The sequence below is a fragment of the Drosophila biarmipes genome, chromosome 2R (assembly GCF_025231255.1).
Source record: "Drosophila biarmipes strain raj3 chromosome 2R, RU_DBia_V1.1, whole genome shotgun sequence".
NCBI classification, from domain to species: Eukaryota; Metazoa; Arthropoda; class Insecta; order Diptera; family Drosophilidae; genus Drosophila; species Drosophila biarmipes.
Genome location: NC_066615.1, coordinates 10302617 through 10328987, shown reverse-complemented (window position 1 = coordinate 10328987; position 26371 = coordinate 10302617). Strand labels below are relative to the sequence as shown.

General features: G+C 46.5%; 1 protein-coding gene and 1 long non-coding RNA gene across 5 annotated transcripts in view; both read right to left on the bottom strand.

Moving 5' to 3' along the window:
• LOC108030114 (zinc finger protein jing) overlaps positions 1–26371 on the bottom strand; it is a 128902-nt gene that overhangs the window by 41789 nt on the left and 60742 nt on the right. The window lies entirely within an intron of this gene.
• LOC127011081 (uncharacterized) lies at positions 15722–24927 on the bottom strand. Of its 2 annotated transcripts, none has more exons than XR_007764134.1 (3): positions 24715–24927; positions 24512–24652; positions 15722–16161 (listed from the first exon to the last, which is right to left on the bottom strand). It is a non-coding gene; the product is annotated as an uncharacterized LOC127011081 (long non-coding RNA). The 2 variants fall into 2 exon arrangements; XR_007764133.1 differs by lacking the exon at positions 15722–16161 and adding an exon at positions 23852–24457 and having other exon boundaries at positions 24715–24923.

Sequence of the window (26371 nt, the reverse complement as noted above, 5' to 3'; positions counted from 1 at the left end):
TCGAGCAGCGAGGGTTGCTCATTGCATAATTATGCCATTGTGAAATGAAGTTCGCAGTGCCACTGTCGATATAATCTAATTTGCCAGGTTCAGGGGTTCCTTCCTAAGCTTCGGGGTGGCTTCTTGGTTTCTAAGGAGCACAATGTCGACCCATTGACCCAGAAGACACCGCGTTCCGCATCGCCTTAAGCTTTTGAATTAAACACACCCACGACAACACTCACCGTGAGCAGTGATAATGCTCCGGCATAAAGAAATCCTTAAGTCCAGGTGCTCAAGACGCCGGGGCCATAAAACATCGGCGGCCAAATGCCGCAAAATCCCCGGCACAAAGCGCACTTCATAACTCATTTGTTGCCGGCTCCAAAAGGAGCTCATACCCCCCGTGAAACCCATCCGAAACACATCCCTCCCCCCACCCAGTCTCACCCCTAGTTGCCCGCTTTGAATGTCTGTTTGCCGGTTGGCTCATCGTGTGTAATGGCAACGATTTTCACTCTTTTGTATTTGATTTTCGAAATTGTAATGCCGAGCAATTTCGGTTTCAGTTTCAGTTTCGATTCGTTTAAGGGGGCCCAAACAGATTCGGGAGACAGGGGCGGCGTGGCTGGGGTGTAACGAATGCGCTACATTTGTCAAATTAGCCCGGGCAGATAAGCGTCGGGCGTGGCCAAGGACAAGCAAGTTGTCCCACAGCGAATGCAATAATCCACTTCTGGAGCAATTACTTGTGTTTATATTTATGGCCAGCGCTACGTGAGAGATTTCGAGGGCGACAGCGAAGGTAAAAGATGCGTGAAATGTATCTGTCTTAGGCAAATGATGTGGCAGGGAGTTCGGTCAGAGGCGGAACGGAATTTGGAAGGCAAGATCCTACTTGAACTGCTTCCGGAAATCGTTTCCTACTTTCTGATTTATCCTAGCTGCAGGCCAGACTTGTAGGGTACTTTTAGGGCGACTCTGACTGCTTCCCTGGGCATACAAATACCCCCCTCATCCTCACACTCGGTGTTATTGAACTGAACTTGACATTTTGCACTTACCGCCTGTTCTCCTCCGGCCGGTACACGCAATAAAAGGGATAACACACACAGATACACAGCGACTCAGCTGCAGCCACAGATACCAGGACATCCACAAATAGCTCGGCACACACACCAACCGACGCGACCCCAAACAGGCGGCAGCTGCCGTCCTGTCGGGTCGGATGGGTCGGATACGTTGGGCTCGGATAGGATCGGGCCGGGCTGCACGAATCGAATAATAAAGCCGGATTCAGCAAGTAGGCACCGTGCGGCAAAAACAGGATGAAAGGACACGCGGTGCGCTTATGAAATTATTTGTGCTTTGCCAAATACAACAGGAAGGGAAAGTAAGGAGGAGAGCATATATTGAAATATGCAGGCTGGGCTTTTATGGGCCCGCCATAAAAGGTGGCTGGAAGGGCTTAAAGAGGTTAGAGTACGTCAAGAGGGGAATTTACATGTTTTCCAGAATGCCTTACCAGCATTAAAACGGTGTTGTAACCTATACTCTTCTGAAGGTACGATACAAAAATTAAACCGTATGTCTTGACACCAACATCACTTCTTACTTTTAATCTATACTCCTTCTTTATAATAAGGGGCTTTTAACATACCTAGTTTTATGGTAAAAGCTTTGTTTCTTTTAACTCTACTTAACTTCTAACTTTTGAATAAAAATACCCAATACATAAGCGGTTCTTAAAGTGCAATCAAGTTAAATGGAAATCCATTATAACTTCTTACTTGTAAGTTCTTTTTAAGTAGTGACTCTTAAATTACAAACTCAGTGTAATAGTATAACTTTTGTTTTTACACTATATATCTTCTTACTTATAATACCTACTTTTCCAAAGGGAGTTCTTTGAGTGCAAACTGACTTTCATGGTAAAATATTTGTTTTGACTCTGTTATTACTTTCTTAAGAAGTGCTTTATAAATATACAATTTTAGTATATTAGTATCACATTTGTTTTGACACTATTATACCTTCTTACTTTCAATTGATAATACCTATTTTTCAATAAGGAGTTCTTTAAATGATTACTTAGAATCCATTCACTATTGATTGATAATATCTTCATTTAATACGGGGTTCTTCAAGTGCAAACTTAGTTCCATAGTAAAATATTTGTTGTGACACCAACGTTACTTACTTTTAAGGAAACTTTGCAGAGCCGCAAGAAAGAAAACCCAAGCGGAGGAGGTAAAGTCCACCTAGGCCTATATTGTCCCGAGCCCGACAGCCCGGCTTAGTGGCAAATTATATATTTAAGACACCCGGTGCAGAGATTTTAATTAGATGTAATGTCGGCGTAATGAGTTTTATCTTATCTGGTTTATGGATCTCGAAAGGGAGCTCCCCGCCGGAGTTAATCCCGCCTGGACGCACTGCGGATCCCCATCCCCATCGCGACTTAGGACGGACGCCTCCTTGGGGCTTTCCAACTGTCAGCTATTTAGGAACAGGCGTGGGATTAACCGCGGTGCCTCAAATCTCCGCCAGCAGCTTGAGCTGCTCATTAGCAGGCCAGTCGCCTGGGTGGTCGCACAAGGAGCTCCTAGGATGTCCTGGGTCCTGGCTGCTGGCTCACAATTAAATGGCACACAAACGGATTAGCGTCGGGGCCAACAATGCGTAAGCAATGAGGATGCCAGCGCCGCTTGCCGCCTTTATGGACGAGGCATTAAAATAATTTTTATGAAAATTAACTCGACTAAAAATAAGGCAAAGGATAAAAGGCAGTTTTGTGGGGAGTGTGTGTGTCTGTTTGTTCGTGATAATTGTCGTGTGTCCTCGAGGCAGGCTGCCTGCTGCCTGCTGCCCGGCTGTCTGTGTGAACTTGGAAACTTGATTTTGCGGAAGAAGACAGGCGGCAGGAGCAGCAGCAGCTTCAGCGGCAGCGGCAACAACAACGTGCAACATCTGGCGCTAAGTAAAAACCGTGATACACACGGCCAGATGGAAGGACCCTGCCAGCGGCGGGACATTCGGGGGGGCTGCCCCGAGGTTCCTCTTGAGCCTGAAGCTCGCAGGCGGCAGGCGAGGATGCGCGCGCAGCAGGCGGAGGAAGCCTGAGAAAAAGGAAGTTGGCAGGCGAGGACTAAGGAATTGCTAGCGCCGTCGCTCGTCGCTTGCCAGGCAAACTTTAAAAGGGGGTAGGGGGCGGCGGAGGGCAGGGGCGGGGCAGGAGCGGTTAGCACAGGGCCGGGCAGCGTGAGAACATTTTCATGCAGGATATTTTGTTCAGCTCAGGAGTGGAACACACCCTGGTGGGAAGTGCTACCCCATCGCACTCGAACTCACCAACACACATGCACCAACAGCTGTGGAACAGACTGCTTATGAAATTTCCCAGTATTCCCGACACTTCCGCGTTGCTCTTACCACTCTCGCTCACTCTCTGCGGGCTCTGCACATGCGCTCTCGCAGAGAGCGAAGACCACAAAATACTGGGTTGTGCCCCTGCCCCTGCCCCTTTCTCCGCCTCTTTGTCCCCCCCCCCAACCTTTTTCTCCACCGCTGCTGAAGTGCACTTCACTGGCTGGGTAAATATGTATAGCTCTTCTCTGCTTCTTCCCTACCAAGTTTTTTTTTTTTCGTTGAGCTCTGCTCGCTCTCCTCCGCTCTCCCCTCTCTGTTGGATGAGCTCCTTTCATGCCGTCGCTCGTGTGGTCGGGGGTGTTATGTATTTTTTACAAGTGTTTAGTCAAATTCGTTTGGCATTTCAGGCGGGGGCGCCGACACCCCACCCCTCGACCCATCCACTCCTGCACGCCGTCATCCGCTCTCGGCGTGCGGTGAACTTAAAGAGAGAGGGAAAGCGTGAGGCTGGGGGCGGGGCGATTTGTTTACAAACGTGAGGCAAAGCCAACAAGAGAAAAGTCCCTACCCCTCGCCACCCCGGAAAGCTGGAAAAGGCGAAGAAGCATTTTAGAATGAAATTGATTTTTAGTGTAACGAAAAGCGGCCGTGTGCAAGGGGAACCAGGAGGGATGATGTAAGGGGATAAGGTGACTTACAGAATATTTGGCGCCCAACGTGGGGCCACTTAGCAGAGACAACCAGAAGCTAACAGCATCAGTTATTTCAACGATAAAAGAAACTTGAAGGGAATACTAAGGTTCAGGAGATTCACGACTTTACATATATTTTCATTAATTAACTAATATTGGTTTTGTTTTTACAAGTACCTAATGTATATAAAGAATGACTTATGTTACTAAGCAGTGAAATAGATGATTCACTTTTAAGGCCTGGCGAGTATGTGTATTTATAATCAACTCAATATAAGAAAGAAGTTTGATTACGTTCCTTAGTAAGAACTCAGAGAAACATTGTGCGAAGTGAACATTCCCTAATTCAATAGTGGTTTCCTCCAAACCGATTCCCTGAGTGTTCGATGTTCTCAAGTGTCTTACGAATGTTCCCATAGAACACGCTGCGATCGCTTCCAGCTGAATGCCCCTGCACAATGATCCCCAATTAGGCAGCTTCTTGCGAACAAAGCCCAGACTTTGGATGCCATTCACGGCGATCTGCTCAACCACACATCCCGGGGCGGGACCTCGAAGGACCACTTTAATGGCATTCGGGCAGAGCAACAGATGATTGACAATTCGGTCGCAGACCGCAAGACAAATTTAAATAACTGTGCGCACGAAAAAGTCTTCAGAGCCCGGTCCTAAAAGAGTTGTCCCGTCATGCGAAACAAACATTCAAACAGATGATTGCCGAAAACCAAAACAAAAGCAGGTCGAGACACTGCCCCGAGAAACAGCTGTCAGAAAACGGGAATGCTCGGATGGAAAAAGAGGGGCAGAGTCCTTTGTAGGGACGGCGGCGGAGACGGAGAGAGGTGGAAAACAGGAAAACAGGAAAGTGCAAGGTGCAAAAACCAGAATGCGACCGAGGGGGCCTCAACATGGCAGCATTAAACAGAAGCAGCCGTAATGAGCCGCCTGCTTCGAGGGGTTCGAGTGGTCGGTCCCACCCGATGATTAGTCCGCTAAGGACCGGGATCGAAAAAGGTCGCTCCCCAGAGGGTCCCGATCAGGTAGTTCAACCTGCATCGGTTCCGTCTGTCCGCCGGTTGAGCAGCTGTCGATAATGATCCGCTCGGCTCCTAGAATGGTACCTATATGCACTCATGTTGTTACTCGAATGTTTACGGAGCAAATGCAATCTCCGCTTGCAGCACATCTCTAATCTGTCGGCATCGTTCTTCGGTTACGGGATCGGGTTTTCTTTTAGCGCTCTGTGAAAATTCTATTTGTCAAACAAACAATTTCGTTTGCATTATCCACAGTGCGATCTGTCAGATAAATGCAGTCCGACAGTTAGTGTGAGTTTGAGTGAGAGTCGTCGCCGCAGGACGTCTGCTGTGGCAGGTAGAGGATGGCGCAGATAGACGGATAGAGGATGTGGTTTCAGGTGATCTTCAGCAGCTGAACAGCCATTTCTAAGGAAATCGGTTATCGCCTAAACAGCTTGTTGATTAAAAGGATTTCCATGTTTCCATGTTATGCACATGTAGCTCGGGTTTCTCTTATTTTTTAACATTTGTTTTGGGAGATGTTCTTAGACGTTGGGTAAACAGAAATATAACGAAGGTAAATGCATTTATACACTCGAGTTTTAGTTTATGTATAGAAAGAAACTTTCAGGTAGTATGATATACAATCAAATGGAAATCTCTCAAACTGTAAGAAGGAATGTCGAATGTCGACCTTTATATGAAACTCACATCCTTCGCTCTTGTCAAGATTTGAGGTAGAAGAACTAGCAGATTCAGATAGTGTGTTTGAGACACTTTATGATGTGCTTTTGTCTAACCAAAGCTAGTGTGGTAATGAAATCAATTGTTACTGCCGGGGAGTCATATTCCCTTTTTACCCCATGAAACACAACGCCCTCTTTTCGTCAGTCAATTTCCCGTTGATTAGCTTCATGCTTGACAAAAGTTCCCAGTCCCCAGGGCGAAACCACCCACAACGCTTAGCACCCAGCCCAAAAGGGAAGCCACAGCCTAAACACACACCCCATACCCATTGCCACCACCTCCCCATCCCCATCCCCACCTATAGCACCCCACCACGCCCCTGAACCCAACGAACCACCCTGCTCATCTCCATCCCCCTCCCCTATTCCCTTTTAAAGGGACATAAAACGCGATTTTAATCACTTTCCGTTCTGTATCGCTGAAGTGTGACTGCCCCAAAAGCCCTGTCTCCCCTGACTTCACCATCACCATCGCCATTTACTGAAGTCTGCTCCTTGGAGTGTCCTGTCTTTGGCCCGTCTTTGGGTTCCTTTTTTCTGTGTTTCGTGCAAAAATAATTTCATTTAAATATCCACACATAAAGTTCGCCCCGGGTCCGGGCTGTATGTTAATGTAATTTTTATGCTGATTGCGAATTTCCACATTTCCGGGCGGCTGTTCGCTCCTTTGTCAGAGAATTAACGGGGACCCGCGTGCGTGCTCTTGGCCTTCTCTGGCTGGTGGCTGGCGGCTGGCGGCTCAGGTTATGATGTTTACCCATCGTGCTAGGCCCGGGTTCTCCATGGCACCCTCCATCCCCCCAGCGGATCCTTCCCTCGGCTGATTTTTCGGTCGGCTTTTGTTTTATTCCTGGCCTGTTAAGTGCCGTCTTTTGTTTATGTCCTCGCGGCGCGCAGCCAGTTTTAATCAGCAGCATTAATTTAATTTAATTTGATTTAATAATACATCGCAGCGCATATGCTTTTCCTCTGTGGGCACTAAGTACGTCTAAGTGGTAGTCCGAAACCGAATCCGAAACTCCGACTCCCCGAATGATCTATTGTGTGGGGCTCCATTGTAGGGGAATCGCTCTTTGTTGGGCTGCTCATTAAAAGTGTACAAGGATTATGGCCAGAGGATGGGCTTGGGTGGCTGCCCATTAAGGTATAAGTTCAAGCCTTAATGGAGATGGAGGGAGAAGTAGCTTAAGTTGGCTTAAAGAAATTAAAGCGGTTGAATGAAAGTACTCGGTTGGGCTGGAAGAACTAGTTGTAAGTAATGGAAAAAGAAACACTTATATTCGCGACCTTAACGTTATTAACTTAATTAGTTATTTCAACATCTTCAAAGTAGCTTACTATTTGCAATTTACAACCCATTAAAAATACCGAAAATATACCAAACATAAAATAAACCAAATATACCAAACTTAGGATTACTTTTTGCTTAAATACCAAGTACTTCATTCAGTTCCCAAAAAGTAACTTATTTTTAAGCCTCTAATGAACTCTGGTGAAGCTAAGCCCATTTTGGCTTTCCGCTATCATAATCAAGAATTTACATTCATCATTTTCCAATCACTCCAATGGGCATGCAATTAAAATTACTTTGGCTATCTCATTTTGGACCCACTTAATGCCTTACATTCCTTTGATTTGGGCTTTCGGGGCTTCGGCAGGCGAGTAATTTAAATGAATTTCTCGTTTTCATTCCAATTTCGAACTAACAATGTTTTAGCAACACTTCAAAGGTTTCAATTTCAACAACAACTTGGTGGCCCGGGAGTGCTGGCGGGGGAAGGGAAGGGCAGGGGCATGTTCGGCTGCCACATCGTGTGGCACAAGCACGAATACACACGCAGGCACACGCACACACCAGCAGAAAAATAATCAAAAATGGCATATAAACAAACACGAGAGCGACAACGAACGAAAGCAGCAATCGCCAGTTTCAACCCTGCAGCTCTTCGTCCTTCGTCCTTCAGCCACCTCCTCGCCTCTCAACCCCCAACCCTCCCCTTTTGCCCTCTGGCGCCGCTTTTTGCTACCTTTTCTCCGCTTCACCCCTCGCCTGCTCTCTCTCTGTTTGTTCAAAATGTTAAAATCCTGTTTATTGGATTCAATGGTTTGTTAATTGCCAATTTCAACTCCTTCCACCAGGGAAAACTTTTCGCAGGCACTGTGCCTCCGTGTGTGAGTGAGTATTTGTGAGTGTGCGATGTGTTTGTGTGTGTGAGTGTCTGGACCCATCGATGCCATAATAATTTCCTGGCTATAAAATTCATTAGACACCGTTGCAGCTCCGACCACCTGTAAAAGTTGTCGTCTCCGTCGCCCAGACTCGTGCCTAGAAGCCCCAACTAACTGAGCGGTGGAGCCGCCCATCTATCGAAGACTTTCCAGGGCTTGAGTGTCGTTTAATCAACCACTAGTTGGCCTCGACTTGTGTGAGCTTAACTTTCTGTTCGCTGTTTAATACTGTTCGGTAGCTTAACTTAGGTTAGTTGGATACCAGGTGAGTTAGGAACAGGATTGATTGTTTTAATAGCCTTGCATACGATTTTAAACACATCAACTGTACAAAACACTATTCTTCTAGCTACAGGTAGTTCACGTTTTGTAGTACATGTACATATTAACCATGCCCGTTTGATCCAGATATATTTTCATCTTGTTTTGAACAGTGATCACAAGTGAATGCAGTAACACCTTTGGTCATTACCAAAATGGCAAAAGCAAGCATAGAGAACAATGTGTGGTGTCCAAAATTTCCTTAATTAGAGTGATAGGATAGGAACTAGGGAGAACGCTACTGTCGATGCTATCGACTATCAGATACTCATTACTCAGATGAGGGGAGTGCGAGGGAGATAGAGATTTAAAAAGGGCTAAGTGTCTGTTCGCAAGCTTTCACACTTTATTTGCCTATAACTTCTTAATGAATCTTCCCAATTGTACAATTTTTGGCATGTAGAATGACATTGAAAATTAAAACGAAATCTGATTTAAATTTTTCAAAAATATACTTTAGGCTTATGTGCGTAGAAAAGGTTTCTTTTTTTCTTATAATGTAAAAATGAGCAAACGAAACTCCACATATTGTTGACTGATGTCGCATTTAATTGAATCGCTTGTGCTGTACAAGATGTGGCAACAATTGGCGCACAATTGCGAAAGCAGAGGCGCAGCACAAGGGGTCTGCCACTTGCGATTGCAGCGGTATCACTTGGGTGCAAAATACAAGGGAAAATGGATTCAAGATAGCTTCTTGGGTGTGGGACGCTGCCACGGATATGTCGCACAAGGCTGGCAGGACATATCGGAGTGTGACAGCAGAAGAAGTCGGCCCAAAGGCAGCCGGAGACGGCAGCTCACGCACTCGACAAAAGTTTCCACTGCTTAGAAAGCATTTTTTTGTTGGCGTCAACGCAAATCCGGGAGGGAAAAGTTTGTCTCCCGCCCACCGATTCGGATTGACAACGCATTTCCGCATGGCTGATTTTGCGTTGAGGGGTCTTCGAGCCCCCCCAAGCCCTCTCTCCAACGATTGGTTTCTGGCTGAGCCTTTTTGTTTGATTCCGGGCAGTTCATCATTTTTCCAAAAACTTTTTTTGTTCAACATTGCTGCCACACATATGCTGCGGAAATGTCAGGGAAATGTGCATGGAAAATCGGCTTCGTCTTGCTTTGACAGATGTCGAAGACCATTGAGCAGTGTTGGGGGAACAGGAAAACACTTCCTCTCTCTCTCTCATTTTCAGCACTGCTGGTCACAACTAATAGAAAAGCCATCCCTATCTCTCACACACACTCCACTCTCATTTTCTACCACTCTCCGTTTGGCGCCAATTGCCAAATAATGTAGAAGTCATGAAATATTTAAAGTGCCACGACTGAAGAGGTGTTCTCACTCGACCTTTTTTCAACCCCCTCCCCTGGTTACTGCCACACCCCTTTTAGCCGCCCACTTTCATTCTCCTTTTGGGTTTTCTGCATGCGACACAACATGTTGAATTTTTAATGCGGATTTTTGGCAAATATTTTTTCGTCCGGCTGCTGGAAAGTATTTTAAAGCATACTTTAGTGCAACGCTGATTTGGGTGGGAAAAGAGGAAAAACAAGTGGAAATTACACATATTGAATACTCTTTTTTATGAGATGTAAGGAGTGGAAGGGGGAAGAGTCAGAAATGCCAAAACAGATGAAATTTCACATCCCAAAAGGCAGAGCAAACGTTGAAAAGCCAGAATTAGTCGAAAGTGAGAAAGCTGGATGGATGGACGGTTTAGGAGGCGGTGGGCCCGACATCCCATGAATGCCAAGCATCATGTGCAAGATAAACCAACAGAAGCCAGCTCCTGACTTTTGGCCTATACTGTGAGCGGAAACGAAAAGAAATAAACGAGACGAGGCACAACGCACGGGAATGTGGCAGCTCACCAGCTTATTTCGCCGGAACCCCTATATCATGCCCGAATCTTTATAGTCTCCGCCCCTCGGCAGAGCAGGCAGAGCCCGACAGAAACTCAGGCAGAGTCAACATTTTTTCCAGCTCTGCCACGATTTGCTCGTTTTAATTTCTTTTGCCATTTGCCTGCTACATATTTTCACACTTTATCGTCACTTTAGCCCTCCTGCTCCTCGATCGCCCCCTCTCTGGATCCTTCTCCTCCAGACTCCTCCGGACCATGCCCTTTGTTTGTTTGCCTGCCTGTCTGTCAAATGAATTATTTGCATAGTTTTGGGCATCCCGAGCCAGCAGGAATCGCAAAATAATATCGAATCAAACTCGGAAAATTGCATCCGACTGGGTTTTTGTGTATGCGAGCTGTGGTGTTTGGGCCTAAGCATGGATTTTCACGCCATGCGCCGCTGTGTAAACATTTATTGGATGCCTGAATAAGTTTTAAATATGCATGTCCCGGAATAGATGTCTATGCACTCTGCATATGGATGCAGAACTCCCCCTAGTCCGGCTAATCGCATGTGTAATGGAGACTTAAACGCTGTTGGGTGTGGTAAGTGATTGAAAGCTGGAAAAATCCTGAATCATAAATGAGTAATGGGGGGTTTTGGGAATTTAGGCAAACGCAGGGAGGCAAGTGAATTTAAAAAGTATTTTGTAATATTTTTTGACGGTTTTCAACTGTCAGGATTTATTTTAAAGAGCATTCACAGAGACCAACATGATTTAAGATACATTTTGCAATATTTTTGGAGATTTCAAGTACATTTAATATACTGTTCTAAGGCTTTGACCGTCAGGATCTGTATTTCTGACTGTTAGGATTTATGGAACTGCATTATTAGAGTGCAGTTTGGCTTATATTAAATCATTTTTAGGGTGTCAAGCATTTTTAAATAAATCTAGTCAGCTTAAGGCATCATTTTTTTTAAAACATCTAGACAGTTTTTCAAAACTAAAGCATGTATCATGGGGCTTTAAATGAAGAATAATTTAAAACAAATTGTTGAAGTATCAGAAAGGATTGAGAGCCTTACAAAGCCTTTAGTTCGAAACCATTATGTGTTTCTTCTGTAATTCCCACGGACTCCACTCAAGGTGTCCATTCAGTGTGGCTTAGATAAAGGACCTCTCCCACCACCGATTGAATGCTTCAGTCTCAATTGCTTTTCCCGCATTCACACAACACGCTAATCAAAGTCCGGCTGCACTTTAAACTTGCTGGGGGAATAATTGCAGAATCCTTTCGAGGGACCGGACCTGTGCCCCTGGAACTTGGCACTCGAGTGGAAAATGCATTCAGGGCCAACTATTCGGCGGCGAGTTGATTAAAAACGCTGGGCGGCAATGAAGCGCGGCGAAAAAACGGGCCGAAATAAATGACTTTCGTTTAGCGAGTGGCGGAAGCGACAAACTATGGCTGCCATTGTGGACCAGGGGCCAGAGACCGGACTCCAGAGCCCTGAGTCCCGTCCAGCAAAACTTTTCAAATAGACATTTTCAAAGGCAAACTTTATGCCTTACTTAACTGCCTGTTTGCCAACTTTTTTATCAGCAGCCCCAGACCGAAATCACAAAACCAGAACCAGAATAGAGCGGAGACTGGCCGGATGTTTAGCCCGGCGGGTTAGGATTTCTGGGCAGGATGGTCTAGGGGCTGGGCGCTCTGGCTCGTCCTGTTTCGTCCTGTGGTTAGGCCATTTACAGCTAGGACCTCGGCAGGCCAGCAGACTGTCCACAATTTATGATGTATGCAAGTTGGCCGGGAGAGTGGTCACCATGGCATAGGGGTCAGAGGTGGGGCTTTGGAGTCCGGGCCAGCAACACCCGCATTTATGTGCGACTATTTGGTTTATTTCAAATAGAATCACATTCACACACACACACTGGGACACTTAGTGGTCTTTATTGGGTTGTTGTTGTTCTCTGTGTTGCCTCTGCTGACCCATGGCCAACACCCACAGTCGATGCGGTTGTTTGGTCATCTCACCCCGTCCTCGCCGAACTCTCCGGCTTTTTATTTTAGCTGGGAGCGGACCTTTTTGCAGCATTCTCATTCAATTTGGATCCACAAGCACACGCACACACATTTGTCATTATAGTTTATGTAGTTTGCGGTCACATTTGGCCGGGCAATATGGGTTTGGGTCACCATGCGGCCTCCCGGCCCCCGTCGCAACCTTCCCACGCCCCACCCGACTCACAATCGAGTGCTAATTTTAAATGTATATGGATATTTTATTGCTGCCATTAGAGTTATTCGACTGAGATCTGGTAGTTGCCGTTCTTGTTTTGGTAGTTTGTTAAGTGGTTGAGTAAGATAAGAGTGTGCCCGGCACTTGGAATGGGAAGGGTCCCTAAGGACCGACGGGGTAAACTGTTAATGGATACCAAATGAAAAGTCAGAGCGATATGGTTATGGGCTAACAGAATTTACAACTCAAGATTGGGGCTCTCTAATTGAGATATAAGTAAATGTTTAAGGAAACGGTTGAATTCCCAAGGGTTAGGTTGCTGGAAGAAACGACAATATTGACTATTATGATAAGGATTGGTCAAACGAGGCTCAAAGGTTATTATTAGTTCAGCAGGGTTATGTTTCCTTGCAAATGTGTAGAGAAATATTCTAATTTAGGGATTTCGCTTAGGGTACCCCAAATTCCTCGAAAGGACATTGAAGAAATATTTGGAGAAAGGGCCTCGGTCAGTTATCCCTGGAGCTTTGTTATCCAACACCTTTTTATTTGAACACATACTCACGCACACCCTCATCGGGGCGACCAATTTGTTTTAGAGCTTTGAGTGCTTTTCTGGGGTCCGCCAACTAGAATTTCTTTTGTGGCCCGTTTTTCGAGCGCTATTTATGGCCGTTTTTCTGCGGACCCCTCGAACGCATGCACCACGCCCCCACCCCGGCCCATGGACCTCTTTTAGCCCCTTTTACCCGCACTTTGGGGCGTAAAACCCCAGCTACAATTTCGCATAAATCAAAATAACTGTCAACGGAACCGGCGCCCATAGTTTTTCGGACCCCGCAACGGAACGAAATGGAATGAAATCGAATGTGAGGCCGTGAGAAGGAAAAGCGGTGAAAGGAGAAAGTTGAGGCAAGAAGACAGTGGAGGGGAATCCCCATAAACAGGAAGGCCGTGACCATATCCATGGCTCAGCGTTTCTGGCCGGAAAAATCTGAATCGGAATCCGGTGCGCCCTGTACAGTGCACCAGGGTTGCCACCATCCCACCATAAACGTTGTCGCCGTTGTCATTGTTGTCGCCGCCATTTGGAAAGCAATTTTTTCCCATTTTGTTCTCGGCGGCGTCATGATAATTAATTGCCCAACTTTTGCGGTCAAGCGTGACTAGGCAACACAGAAAGTCGCACCACCATCTGAATAATATTTCATGTACTCGCGTATGCAGCCTAATATCTGCTAATAAAGTCCATCGAAATGCCCTGTGCGCTTCCCTCTGGAAAAGTCAATTACCCTGAATGAACCCTGATGAAAAGCAGCAAAATTCATTTCACTTCGTACTTAAAGTAATGAAAACAGACTTCGTACTCAGTCCACCATAAAGTCCCCAACTGATGTTGCCACTCCTGGCGCTGAATTTGATGAAGTTTTAATAAAACCAGCGACAACAAACAGCAGAGTCGCACAACATCTTTCTGCCGTTTGCCTTTTTTGGCCCAATCAAAAATTAATGAGTGCCAGGCGCTTAGAGGTGATAAATCACCTTGACAAAAGGCTCCGGACCGAAGTACCAGCACCAAGGACGACAGTAGGATCTGACAGTCTGACGGGGAATGAGGGAAGCAGAAGCTGGACAACAGGAAGGGAGGTGGACAGAAGTTGGGCCGAAAGCAGCTCTTGGGAGTGCTGGCTATAATAATAATGAATGTCGCCTCTGGTAATTTGCTTTAATTGCCGGCAAATACGCCGCAAAGAAATTAAAAGAAAGCTACGTTGTGAGGGAGTACTTTTTCTTGGCACTAGGTGGCCATGAATATATAATTAACAATTTTCAAGACACAAAAAAATACCAAAAGTTATGCGTCTTTCATCTGAAAGTATCCTTTTATCAGGCATACTCAAAAACTTATATATATTTTTAATAACATACAAACATTTAATAACGAAATCCGCGAAAGAATTAAAAAGTAAAATATATTACAGATAGACCTATTCTTTGAATACCTGTTTTCTGAGTAAAGTGATCTGTTTATATTATTAAATTAATTTTTGTTTTTATTTCTGCCTTGGCAGTACTTTATATTGCTTATTTTCCCCTCCATTTATGCACATTTGCGGTATTAAAAAATATTCGTCTGCAAATGTCTGAATTGACTTATCCCTAGGCGAACCCTGAAACAGGGAACACAATTTGCTGAATGTTGCTTCCCGGTGGTAAGAGATTGGCCTGTCCGCTTTCCCTATGCATCCTGAAAAGAGTATCCCGGGGTGGAAAGCCAGTGGAGGGGTGAAAAGGAGACAGGCCGCGCAGCATGACGTGGTATTTATTAATTTCTTTGACAAATCTGTTGCGTTGAGTGGCGTTCTCATCGAGCCCTGCTCCTGCCACCCACCCCGCCTCACCTGTCCAGCCCAGAGTCCTCGGAGTCCACCTCCCTCAGCCCCTGTGTCCTGGTTTTGTTTTGAAGCACTTTGTCAAACTTTTGCAACAACTTTGTGGCACACCACGGGGCAAAGTCGCAGCAACTTGCTAAATGCCCAGTCACACACACATCAAGGGTCTGGAGGAGGTGGGACACGGTGGGTTATATAGACACAGAGAAAGAGAATCACTTGAGAAGCGCAAAAGTAATAAACTTAATTGGTTTGTTCGCAGTTACTTGTGCTCGCTCAGACGACGACGACTGCTCCCCGGCATTATCACCCACCGGGTGCCGGGACTCAGAACCCAGGGGCAGGACCTCCTCCTCGAAATCCCACATCCTCCCCATCCGAAGCTGGCACCACTCGAGCATTGCGTTGCGTTTTGCGCTTTTAAGTAGTAAAGTTTTTACTCTCGCCTTGTTTTACTTTATTTTTTTCCCCATTTTTTCTGCTCGCTTTTCAGCCAAAGTGTTGAAGTTTGCTCTTCGAGTGCCTGCCGGGCTAGAGCTGGAAAACAGGATGGGGGTCAGAGGGTCAGGGGGCGAAGCCCACACACACACACAGGCTCTCTCACAGAAATAGAAAAACTTTTGCCGGCATTTGCAACAACAAGAAAAATCGCTCATACGCCACGTTGACTCAACGCTTCTCCTCAGCTTCCCAGCCTCAAGTGCTTATTATTTTATCTAATGAATCTGTTTGAGTTACCTCGCAAGGAAAAGGGGGGGATTCCGAGGAGGGGGAAAAACAGACTGGGGTCTGGTTTATATATGAATATGGCAGAAAGTTTCTCAAGTGCTTCAGTTCACTCGCAGGGATGCCGATGCCACATCCTTTCCTTGATTTCTAAAGTTCTGCGTTGACTGTTTATTTTTCCTGGCACTTTTTATTGCCCCCATTTAGCAGCTAGTGTGTTGGTCTCTGTAGCCTGAGTAATGGATATTTATAAAGAACTTTTTTATTTTACCAGAGAGCACTTGCTAGTGTGCTATTTTGATGCAAATCTAGTCCTGTCTGACTTGAACATCCTGCCACAAGCCACTTGCGCTGCGGTGTCAACTCAGTTGGCCGCGAGATGACGGCACATAATTATGGCCTGTATCCCAGGGAGAAGTCAAAGGCTTTGGAGGCAATTTCTAGCGCCAAAGATGCCGAGCTTAGCACGTTGCGAGCACACACATAGATACCTTCCAGGAGGAGCAGGTGGAGAAGGAGTATGCTTTCCCCGCCAGATTCCGCGCCTGTGGCCCCAGCACTTTCGACTAATTGAAGCCGCAACAGGATGCGAACTCACCTGCAAGGAGACAGAGAGGGAGGGGAGAAACATTAGAACAAGACGGCAGAAAGCAGAGACAGGGAGTTGCTTTAGCTAACTTTAGTTTCAACCATTTCACGGGCCAGATAAACTTGGTAAAATCCTGTAAATTATGTTTAATAGATAAAGGCTGGCAGAAGGAAGTTCGGCGCACAGGAGGCTGTCTAGACCAGCGACTAATGGAAGTTCAGAGGGGGTTTTGGCGGTGGCCATGCCATGCCATCCCTTATCCATTCCCACCCTCCAGTCCTGTCAAATTTGTAGGAAGAAAGTTTTCGGATGCAGCTCGGCTGGCTGTGCTGCACTTGCAGTCAGACGGTTGACAAGAATCCTTGGCAGTCTCGTGTCATATTATGTCACCCAGTCAGGGACACCCCTCTTGTACTTCCGAACCGCTTCCAATCCCCTTCCTCTACCACTTCTTAGCCCCTTCCATTTTCACAAGAGTAGAAAGAGTTTCCTTTGTTGGCCTGCCCTGGGGCAAAAGTAATAACTCTGCGACAAAGGGGAACAAACAGGCGCGTAATGAAGCTGCCTGGTCGGATGAGTCAGGTTCGGTCTGTCCCCCTGACTGACCATGACCATATGATGCTGTCTGGACCTGCCTTTGAGCAATTGCTGCTTCTTGGCCCGGGCCGTGTGTTTACCTGGCTGCAAAAGGGCTATAAAAACAAAGACAAATAAAACCGAGCGAGAGAGAACTAATGTGGAAATTCAGGTTAAACTGGCTTGGCTCCCTCGCTCCTCCTTTCGTGGTCGGCTCGCTCCTGTAAAGAAGATTCTCCTCCAAGGATGCAAAGTCATAACTCAAAAGTCTAATAGCAGAGCGGCCAGGATGGCAAGGGCGACGAGGAAGGGGCGGGGTCACATGGCGCACGCCCGGCAGACAGACAAACATGTGACTTAATAGTTGACTGCAAAGACGGCAAACTGGAACCGCGGAGGGGATGCGGCAGCCGAAGAAGTCTGTGGCAAACAAAAAACTACCGAAGGATGGAGCAGATAGCGGGCCAGCGAAGGGGTACGAAGGTATCAGACGTTCTTAACATGGCCCACATGGCTGCACACACACCAACATATGTGGCTCGACTTGGTAGTTGTTGGCCTGCGTCTCAGCAGGTTGTCGCTACCACAGACCCCTCTCTGGGGCCGTCGGCCCCACTATTTTCCCATCAGTAGCAGCGGCCGCGCTCAAGTCAAATGCTAAATGGCATTTGGGGACACCGCCGAACACAGGAAAGCGAACTGGAAGGGATCAGGGGACTTCCTCAGGGACTGAAGCCCGAAATACCCTCTCAGAAATGCTAAACTCCATTAAAGTTGCCAGCATTAGGAAAAGAAAAGGTTATATGGTAATGGAACGGAATTAAAGTACTAAAGGAATCCCAAATGTAAATGAATTCGATTTCAAAGGGTTCTTAATCGAGTTCTAACCAGCTTTTTATAGCTTTATTATACTCGGGATACCTGAATCACTTTTATTTATTTCGTATATATTATAGTTGTCAAATAATAATGTTAATAATTGTAAGAGAACAGAGGTAAACAAGTTAAGTTATCTTAAAAATATGTAGCTTAAACTTTTGTCTCTAAGCTTTAAAGATCTCTAGATCCAAATCTTTTATAATACTTTTTTATTTACGCAACCCCTCAGTCCCTTAATTATTATGTGTTATACTAAGTTATTAACTCATAATAACTAATATATTTTTAGAAACAGATGTTGCTTCACCTCAAAATCCTAGGTAAGGACAAACAATACCGCGGATCGTAGGAATCTAAAACCTCAGACTGTAATTTAAATGCCAGGCAATGTTAAGAAGTGCCTGATTTACCGCCTTGCTCACCACTTAATAAAATGAAAGTACCTCGAGAGAGGGTAAAAGACAGCACTCACACATCCTCCAACAGCTGAGCCCGGGTCGAACTGCATTCTGAATCTGGTTCTGCGTCTTGGGTTGGGTGATTTTCCTTGTTCGAGCTGCCTCCAGCAGCAGACGCCGAATTTTTACGCTCCCCACCCTGCGGTGCCCAGGATTCTGTCTGCGGTTTTGAGCTTTTTTCTTCTGCAACTTTTTTGTTTGGGCACCGAGCAAAAGGAGTGTTAAGTAGCGGTTCGGTGGAGATCTTCTCATTCCCACAGCCCTCATGTGGCTAGGTAGTTTTGACTGGCTTGTCACTCCCTGTCAGTTGCAAGTAAGTGGCTTGGCTGTGTGCTCGCTGGTGGAGCCGGGTCTGCCGGCAGCTTAGCAGTGTCTCCACACTGGCGATAAGATCGGAACATCGTTGCAGGCTTGTTTACATATGCCAAGTATTTACCGAAGGGAAAGTGATGAGCTCCCTTTAAACCGACTTACACGGGCCACTGGGTTCTGTGGCCGAGGTTAAGGGGGAAAACCCTTAATAATCTTGCGTTCCGAGTAAGTACCTTCATGGCAACCTCACCCCTGGCACGCCAGCTTCCCTCAAACATAATTGCTCGAATGTGTGGCAACAGTTTCGGGACATGTTCGCCACAGGACACTAAGCCCGTATCTCACTCAAATCCTCCCGGGGTCGGAGTTGCAAATAAATTTGCAGGCCGGAGAAAATGAAAAACTACGGACAGCTTTTACTTACAGTTGCGAGGCGAAGGTAGGAAACTTTTTCTTTGCTCGGGCACAAACTTTCCGGCACACACACACACACTCGAGTCGGAGGCGGCTGGGGGTCAGGGGTCGGCTCCGTGTTGACAAAGGCCAACCGAGAGAGGTAGTAGGGACACACAGAGCTTGATGAATGTAATGGGCAAAAGTAAAAGTGAAAATGGCAGCAAATTAAACGCAAGGAACTTGAAAGCGACTGAGTGATGCCCGGGACCCAAAAGAAAACTTTGCCGCTTTTGGGGAAAAGGGTTTGTACCTTTCCTTGGCAATTTTAATTAAAATAGGAAAATGATTTTATGATTTACATGCGCCACTGGCGGCAATTTAAAGCCATTTGCCTCCACTTAAAGCCGCTCTCTGCCGGTGCTCGAGGGCCTTTTTCAATTTGTTTTCGGCTTAGAGAACGCCGGAAAACTGCCAGAAACACGCGCATTTCCGAGTGTTTTTTCTTGCGCTCCCCGTCGAGTGAAAATTTACATAATCTTAATGCAAAGTCGCTGGCTGGGGGAGGAAAAGCCTTAGCCCAGACAGCCAGCCGTCAACGGACAGGACAGCAAACACTCGAGGAGGAACATCTTAAAGAATCAGCGAACACAACATCCAATCCTCCAGCTGCCCAAATTCAATACAGGCAGCAAGTGCCTGCAAATAATGGATGCTGGCGATTCGTTCCGGAGAACGGGTTTGCTAAACCCCAACCTCCCGTTTTTTTTTCCGTGTGTGTGCGAAAAGTTGACAACAAGCAAATAAAGGGACGAGGAGCCGGGGGAAAGGCCCGAAAAGTCAATTGAGTGTAAAAAGCCAAGCGAGTTTAATTTCCAAATAAAAGGGCTGTGATTTCCCGAAATCAAAGGGGTTGAGAGCGAACTATTAGCACACGTCTCGAGACGCCGGGCCGGCAGCAACCCCTGCAAGAAGTGTGCTCCGTCTCCGTCTCCATTTTATCTTGCGGGTTGCGGTTTGTATCGTTGTCACGGGGCCCACTCCGCCGAAATCTCGCGCTATCTCTATTCAATTTACAGCCCTCGCGGGCCCTTACAATTGACAGTCGTTAGCATAATTATTACACAAGGCTTAGCCGGGTGTGCTTCCTTCGCGGAGGGTGGTGGCTAATCCCCGCAAGCAGCCCCCGAGAATGTCAACACCCATCGGTCGCATCTGACACCCAGCCGCCCACACCGCATCCCTTTTCCTTCCTAATTCCTCTTGTCATTTAATAAAGAATTGTTTAAGGAATTTGAGGACTTTTTACCTTGCAACCCCCAGGGCATTCGTGGGAGTGAACGTAGCAGCTCAGCCGAACATATGATGGTAATTTCTTTGTTGTTCCTAAGGAAATGGGTTTGGCAGGACGGAAGCCGAGATGACGAGGGCGATTTTAAATTCGACATTTTCCCAGGCAGGCCAGGACTGACTGCGATGGGATCAGGAAGCTCGCTATTAGCAGTTGACTCCGCACATCCTGCCGAGGCTCAGATCACTCGTCCACCTTTCCGACCACTCAAGGGGAAAAAACAAGCGAAAGCTGAGAAAACCCTATAATTAACTGTGGCTCCACTTCCCCTCCTACCCTAAGGAGCGCCCGTTTAGAAATTAATTTATTCAGAGCCCGAGACTTGGATGGAGTCCGCCATCTGCGACCAGTCAACTCGCCTAATGACAGTTGATGTAGTGGTCCGTCTGGTGGGGCTTATAGATAGTTGTGTGCTAGACGCCACCAGATCATTAACTCTGGCGATTGCGAATGCTAACGGCAAATGAGAATCGAGCACGTGATTTCCACGCGCCACTCCCCTCGAGCACTCGACCAAGTTCTTCTCGGTTTTGCGGGGGAGAATGGAGGGAAAGGTGACTTGGGGAATTTTAAAACTAGAGACCCAGCCAGCGACGAGTCTGTTCCGAGTCACAATTTGAATTTCACAAGCCATTGATTTTTATTTGATTACCACGACAATGAAGCGACGAGCGCGGCAAACTCTTTTTGGCCTGCCCAGGACATCCGAGCTCGGGGTGCTGGTGATGGTGGCGAAAAAGGCACAAAGTTGGAATGATTTTCGGTAAAAGTTTCGTTTTCGGGGCGACAACTTTGCATGTCATTCAAATGCCGCTGCTGTCGCTGCTATTTGGAGTTTCTTTTTTGGTATCCATTACTTTGTTGCTCAAGGGTATGTTGCATTCGTAGAAGTATATCCCTACCAGGAGGCAGAGATGATACGTCTCTGAGCCTACGATCAGTTTTAAACCTAATTATAGGTTAAGGAATCTATCAGAAGCATTTTCTAGCGAAAACATACTGTATACCGAATTCTTTAGGGAAACTCAAAAAGTTTTTCATATTGTTCCTTGAGAAGAGTTGTATTTATACGGTTTTCTGAAGGATGAATTATTAAAAAAATGTAGAAATATGTTGAATTTTTCAAAACAAAGTCTACATCGAAGTTGTGTTTATACTGTTTCCTGAAGAATTCGCCTTTCCTTCACGAATTATTAAAAGACAGTTAGACCGCGAATTCTTCAAAAAAAACGAAATTTGTTTTCATTTTGGTTCCTGAAGAATTGTTGTGTTCTGTTGTGTTTATACTGTTTCCTGAAGAATTTGCGGTCTAGTTTTCTGAAAAACTTAATGAGCTTCTACCATTACTACTCGAGTATTATGTATTATTTGTTCTCCCATAAATAAAATGTATCTATGCCAACTACTGGGTAATTTAAGGACCGCCTATTGATTTCTGCCTTGTTTTTCACATTTTTTGTGGGGGAACTGAACGGGCTACGTGCACCCTTTTCTAATGTCCGTGGTCTTGGGTTGTGTTGCATTGCTGGAATTTATTGCACCGCCACACGAAGGGGCGGCCTGCCAGGATCGGGCCCCGGAGCAGCTGTCCTGGGACCCAGCAGGCCCTCCGCTCCGGCTGTCAGAAGGATGTCAAAGGCGTCGTCGCCGGCACTCGGCGGTGGTGCAGCCCCTGCTTTTCCGGATTCACTCCTCACCCCTGCCGCCAATTTGCTTCTGCTGCACACAATCGCAAAAACTTGAGACAATCGAATCAAACTCATTCGCCCGAAATCATCGACGTGTAAAATTACGAGATAACATTGTTAGCTGTCCCGGCAGAAACGTCCTCGCCTGTCCTGATCCCGAGTCCTGAGTCCTGCTCAGCCACTCGTGGAAATGTGTTCAGGATTTGAAATTGAATCGCATCGCGCTTAAGCAAGAAATCAACGACACAACGACACCCATTGACGACCACATAAATGTCGAAATATGCAGTCGGCTGGATGGGAGGGGATTGCTGGGTTGCTGGGTTGATGGGTTGGTTGGTTGTGGGTTCGCTGGCTGGGCTGAAAGGACATCGGTTAGTTGCCAGGGGAATGGCACTCCAGCAACTGGCAGCTGGGTCCCCAGTAGCCATGGCACTATCCCTCAGTCCGTAGTCCCCGGTCCCGGCTGCACATTTCTGAGGTTTTCATTGTTGGTTAGTTGAGTTTTGCTGTTTGAATTGTCAGCCCGGTGATGGCGCCTGGCATTTGGCATTTGCTTGCCTCGAACTAAGTTTAATTGGTTTATCCTTTGTGATTGTGCGGCTCCCCCGGGGTCCCGCAGCCATCAACCTTGGACCTCCAGACCCCCTGCACCCACCCGGAATGCCAGGAACACTTTGGGATACTTATGCTTATGAGTGAGTGTAATTAAGTCGCTTTTTGGTTATGCCGATTGTGGGACTGGAGACTTGGGAGAGGTGCCAACTGAGGCATAAATGAAAGGATCAATGAAGGCTGATTAAAGAGTGAATGTAAGGGTTGCTCTTCTCTAAGTGGCTAAAAGGGTTATTGAACGATTTAACAGAAAGTTATTGAAATCAAATGGATTACCTCTGTATTTTTTAAGGAATCCTATGTATCTGTTATTTAAAGGGTACGCATGTAGTGGTGCAGTACCTTCAAGCCTTGCACCTCCTTTCATTTCCCTGCATAATTTATATAGTTTTAAGGGCATATGGCAGACACGCCATCTCCATGCCAGACACGTTTGGTAAAGGGTTTCGCTTTCATTCGACGGTGGACTGGGCCCTCGGCACTCGGCAACTCCCTGCGAAGGCGGTCCGAGGCAATCCCAGAAAAGTTTTAGAACAACAAGCATCCACATCCACCCAGTCTGCCTGTCTATCCCGAGAAGACAGCATTATTATAGTCGTAGAATGTCCTTCGTTTATAATTCGCCCTGGCCCTGGGTGGCAGGACCTCCCTCCATCTCTTTCCGAAACTTATAGAGGCACTATCCCTGGGACCAACTGCTTGGCACTTTCAGTTCGCTGTCTCGCGCCATGGGCATGTCCAGGGCCAATTTCCAAGAAAGCAACTCAAGAGAATTTCGAGTTTAACTTTTTACGCTTGAAGCGCCTTTCGTTTCAGTCGGAGCTCAGGCTCAGGCTCAGGTTCAGGTTCAGGTCCACGACCATGTCCAGGTCCATTGGCCAGGCCCCAAACCAAACGCCAAACAAAACCACAGGTTCTCGTGGCCCTGGAAGTGCCCCCATACACTCGGAGAATAAGAGTAGTAAAACCAGATAAAATACAAAAATTTGTCACTGTTAGCTACTAGATTTAGATTTTAAACTACGTGGTTAGCTTAAAAGAATAGTAAGCTATAAGATCTATTACACATAATATTTTTGGACCTCCAGGAAAGGTATGACTTAAGATCTATGTTTTAGGCTAAGCTAAGTTCAGACCTTTAAAACTAGTTGAGCTAAGGTCAGAAGGTCTAAGAGAATCACAAGTATATATTTATTTTCGTACTGATTTCAGTACACATAAATAACTTCAAATTTCAAGAAAACTAAGATATGTTGGTCCTAGGAAGCCGATAAGGAGCCTGCCTTTACTTCTAAGTGTAGTACGACTTAACCCTTTCTACGTCTTCTCTTCTGGCCCAGACTTCGCCCTGCCCTTCATGCGAAATTTCTCCCCGACTCCGGCTCCTGCCCCCTTTCCAGATCCAAGTTCTCCGACTTATTTTTTAGCCTCCCCAACGGCCCCCGACTCCGCTTGCTTAGTTGGAAGTTTGGCCTGGCACTGCTGCTGTTTTTTCCGCTTTCTGCTGAGAAATCTGTTTTTAAGTTTCAGCAATTTAATATTTTAAGTCCACAAATTGTTGCCGGCCAGGATTACTGATGGTGTGCATTCTAATAAGCTGTTAATTGGTTGCCGGTGCAGATGGGCGACAGCGCCAACGACACTGTTGCCATAGCTATATGTATATGGCATGGGGATAACGGTGGCAGGCTCAAATGCTTTTAGTTTAAAATTTCATTCTGCGAATTAGGAACTTAATAGCTTGCGGACGCGTTTTTCTCCCCAGGCCAAACTATTAAGCTTTCCCCGTCATAAAAGACAGCCCTTAATTTCTCCCCCTGCTCCGGCTGTCTGAGGATTAATTAGAATCTGCTTTCTCCTACAGAAGCTCATCTGGTATTTAAAATCACTGAAATTGATAGCCGGGCCGTTAAGGTGCGAGTTGCGATTTTTACCGCCCCAGCTGCTGCTGTTTTTCCTCCCATCCCCTATTGATCGATCGATAATATCGCTCATCTTTGACCACCTACAGGATGCAGGCGTTCCTTCCTCGCCTGCGATGGAAGTCCCTTTGAGTGGCTAAGTCCCTTTGAATACGGCATACTCACAAATCGGATCATTTCAATATTGAGCGATGACAGATAACGCCGCTGCTAAAAGGCCACCACAGCTTAGGGGTTCCTTTGTGAGGACCGATCGCAATCTGAAAGAATCCAGCCTCTCATGTGCACATCCTATTTTCATGGTGCCTGCACAACAGAACGCTGTCTCATCAGTCGACTTCAAAGGAGTCATTTTCACAATATAATACTTTTTTTCATTCTCTTCGCTGGCTTGCTTCGCAAAGGAAGGAAGTCGACGGAAGTTCTGCTCATTATGTCCTTTTGGCAAACTGTGCCTTGACACGAGCACTGGACATCCCCATGTTGAGGTTCTCAGCCTGACTTTCTCTACTGTCTGTACTTAAGAGGTTTGGGTTGTGGAAATGATTCGAGCTTCTAACTTTGACTTTCTGTGACTTCTAAATCTAAGAGGTTAGGTCTATGCTCACTAGGATGTATCTGTTTTATCGCTGCAAAAGGTTTTCTAAGATTTACACTTCCTGTGTCAAAATTTTCCCAATAAAATGATAATAAAAAAAAACGCATTGCATTTTTAGGTAAGTTTTTCAAAAGGGAATCCCAGGGCAGCTACTGTCAAACGTGGCAGTCCCTTCCTGCAACTGACGGCTGCAGGATGCCCAGGACCCGGGAAAAGGGGCAGGACCCTCGCTTGCTCTTTTGGCCGCCGACGAATGTTGATTGAAATGCGATTAGGGTCGGGGTCGAGCTCAGTCAGGGAGAATCAGAAGCGAGATTTGGCCACTGGCGCATAACAATGCGAGTGATGAGGGCAGACAGCCAGGAATCATCGCAAAGGTCCGAGGGAGGGGAGCGGTAATACCTATCCGCAAACATTCATACCCACAAATTGATGATGAGCACGGAGCGCACAAATCATCTGTGCGGCGGATTACGTAAGGTCCGTCTGTCCCGCCGTGGAAACCCCAAGCCCCGGCGACCTGAACTTGAATACGCGAGTTAATTGGCATTTTGTGCGGCGGCCGCTTCCCAATATTATAATTATTGGAGCTTTAATCGGGCTTATTACGCTCTCCCGAACCCACTAACCCACCGCAAAGCGAGCCGGGACTCATCATCGTCATCGTCGGGATCAGCAGTTACCATTGACATCGCGGCGGCTTCAATTATAATTGAAATTCGGCTTGGGTCGGGCCGGTAATTAAAGGCGGGGGAGTGCTGAGTGATTATATCGGGGGTTGATTAAATAGGTATCCCATTGTATTTCCGTGAGTTTCATTGCTGCAATTGTTGGCAAGTTTATTAAACTTTGGTGGCACTGTTTGATTGATGGTTAATCGGTAATCGCAGCCATTTCCGAGAACTCTTTTTTGACGACTCACCGACTGACCCTTTTCGAAGGGCTGCGCTGCTAATGACTAGTTGCAGGAAAATGTGTACCCTCATTAGCCACGGGCCAAGCCGGCGGAGCAAGTATCAGTTTACTGGGCTCCCTAGCCTCCCCCCTCTCACATTTCCCAGCTAATTAAACGCCAATTTGGGGCACATTTTACAATTCATTGCACAATAAAGCGCCAAAAACGCGGAAACTGCCAACGAGGAGTCGAATGGCCAATCGCCGATATCGCGCTCCGCCTGCCAAGTTCAATATCGCGGCTCGATAATCAGCCAAGACGAGATTCGATCTGGGATGGAGGGGCACTGGGGACGTGGGGAACTGGGGGACGGACAGTGTGATATTGACAGCCATGGACAGGGGCAACAACGAATGGTCAGTCGGTCGGGGCACATAAATCAATTCCAGTTCGGGCTGCCGCGCGGCATGGAGAGCAATCGAATCGAATCGACCCGACTTGATTTTGCTTTGAATACACTCCGGAGTAGAGT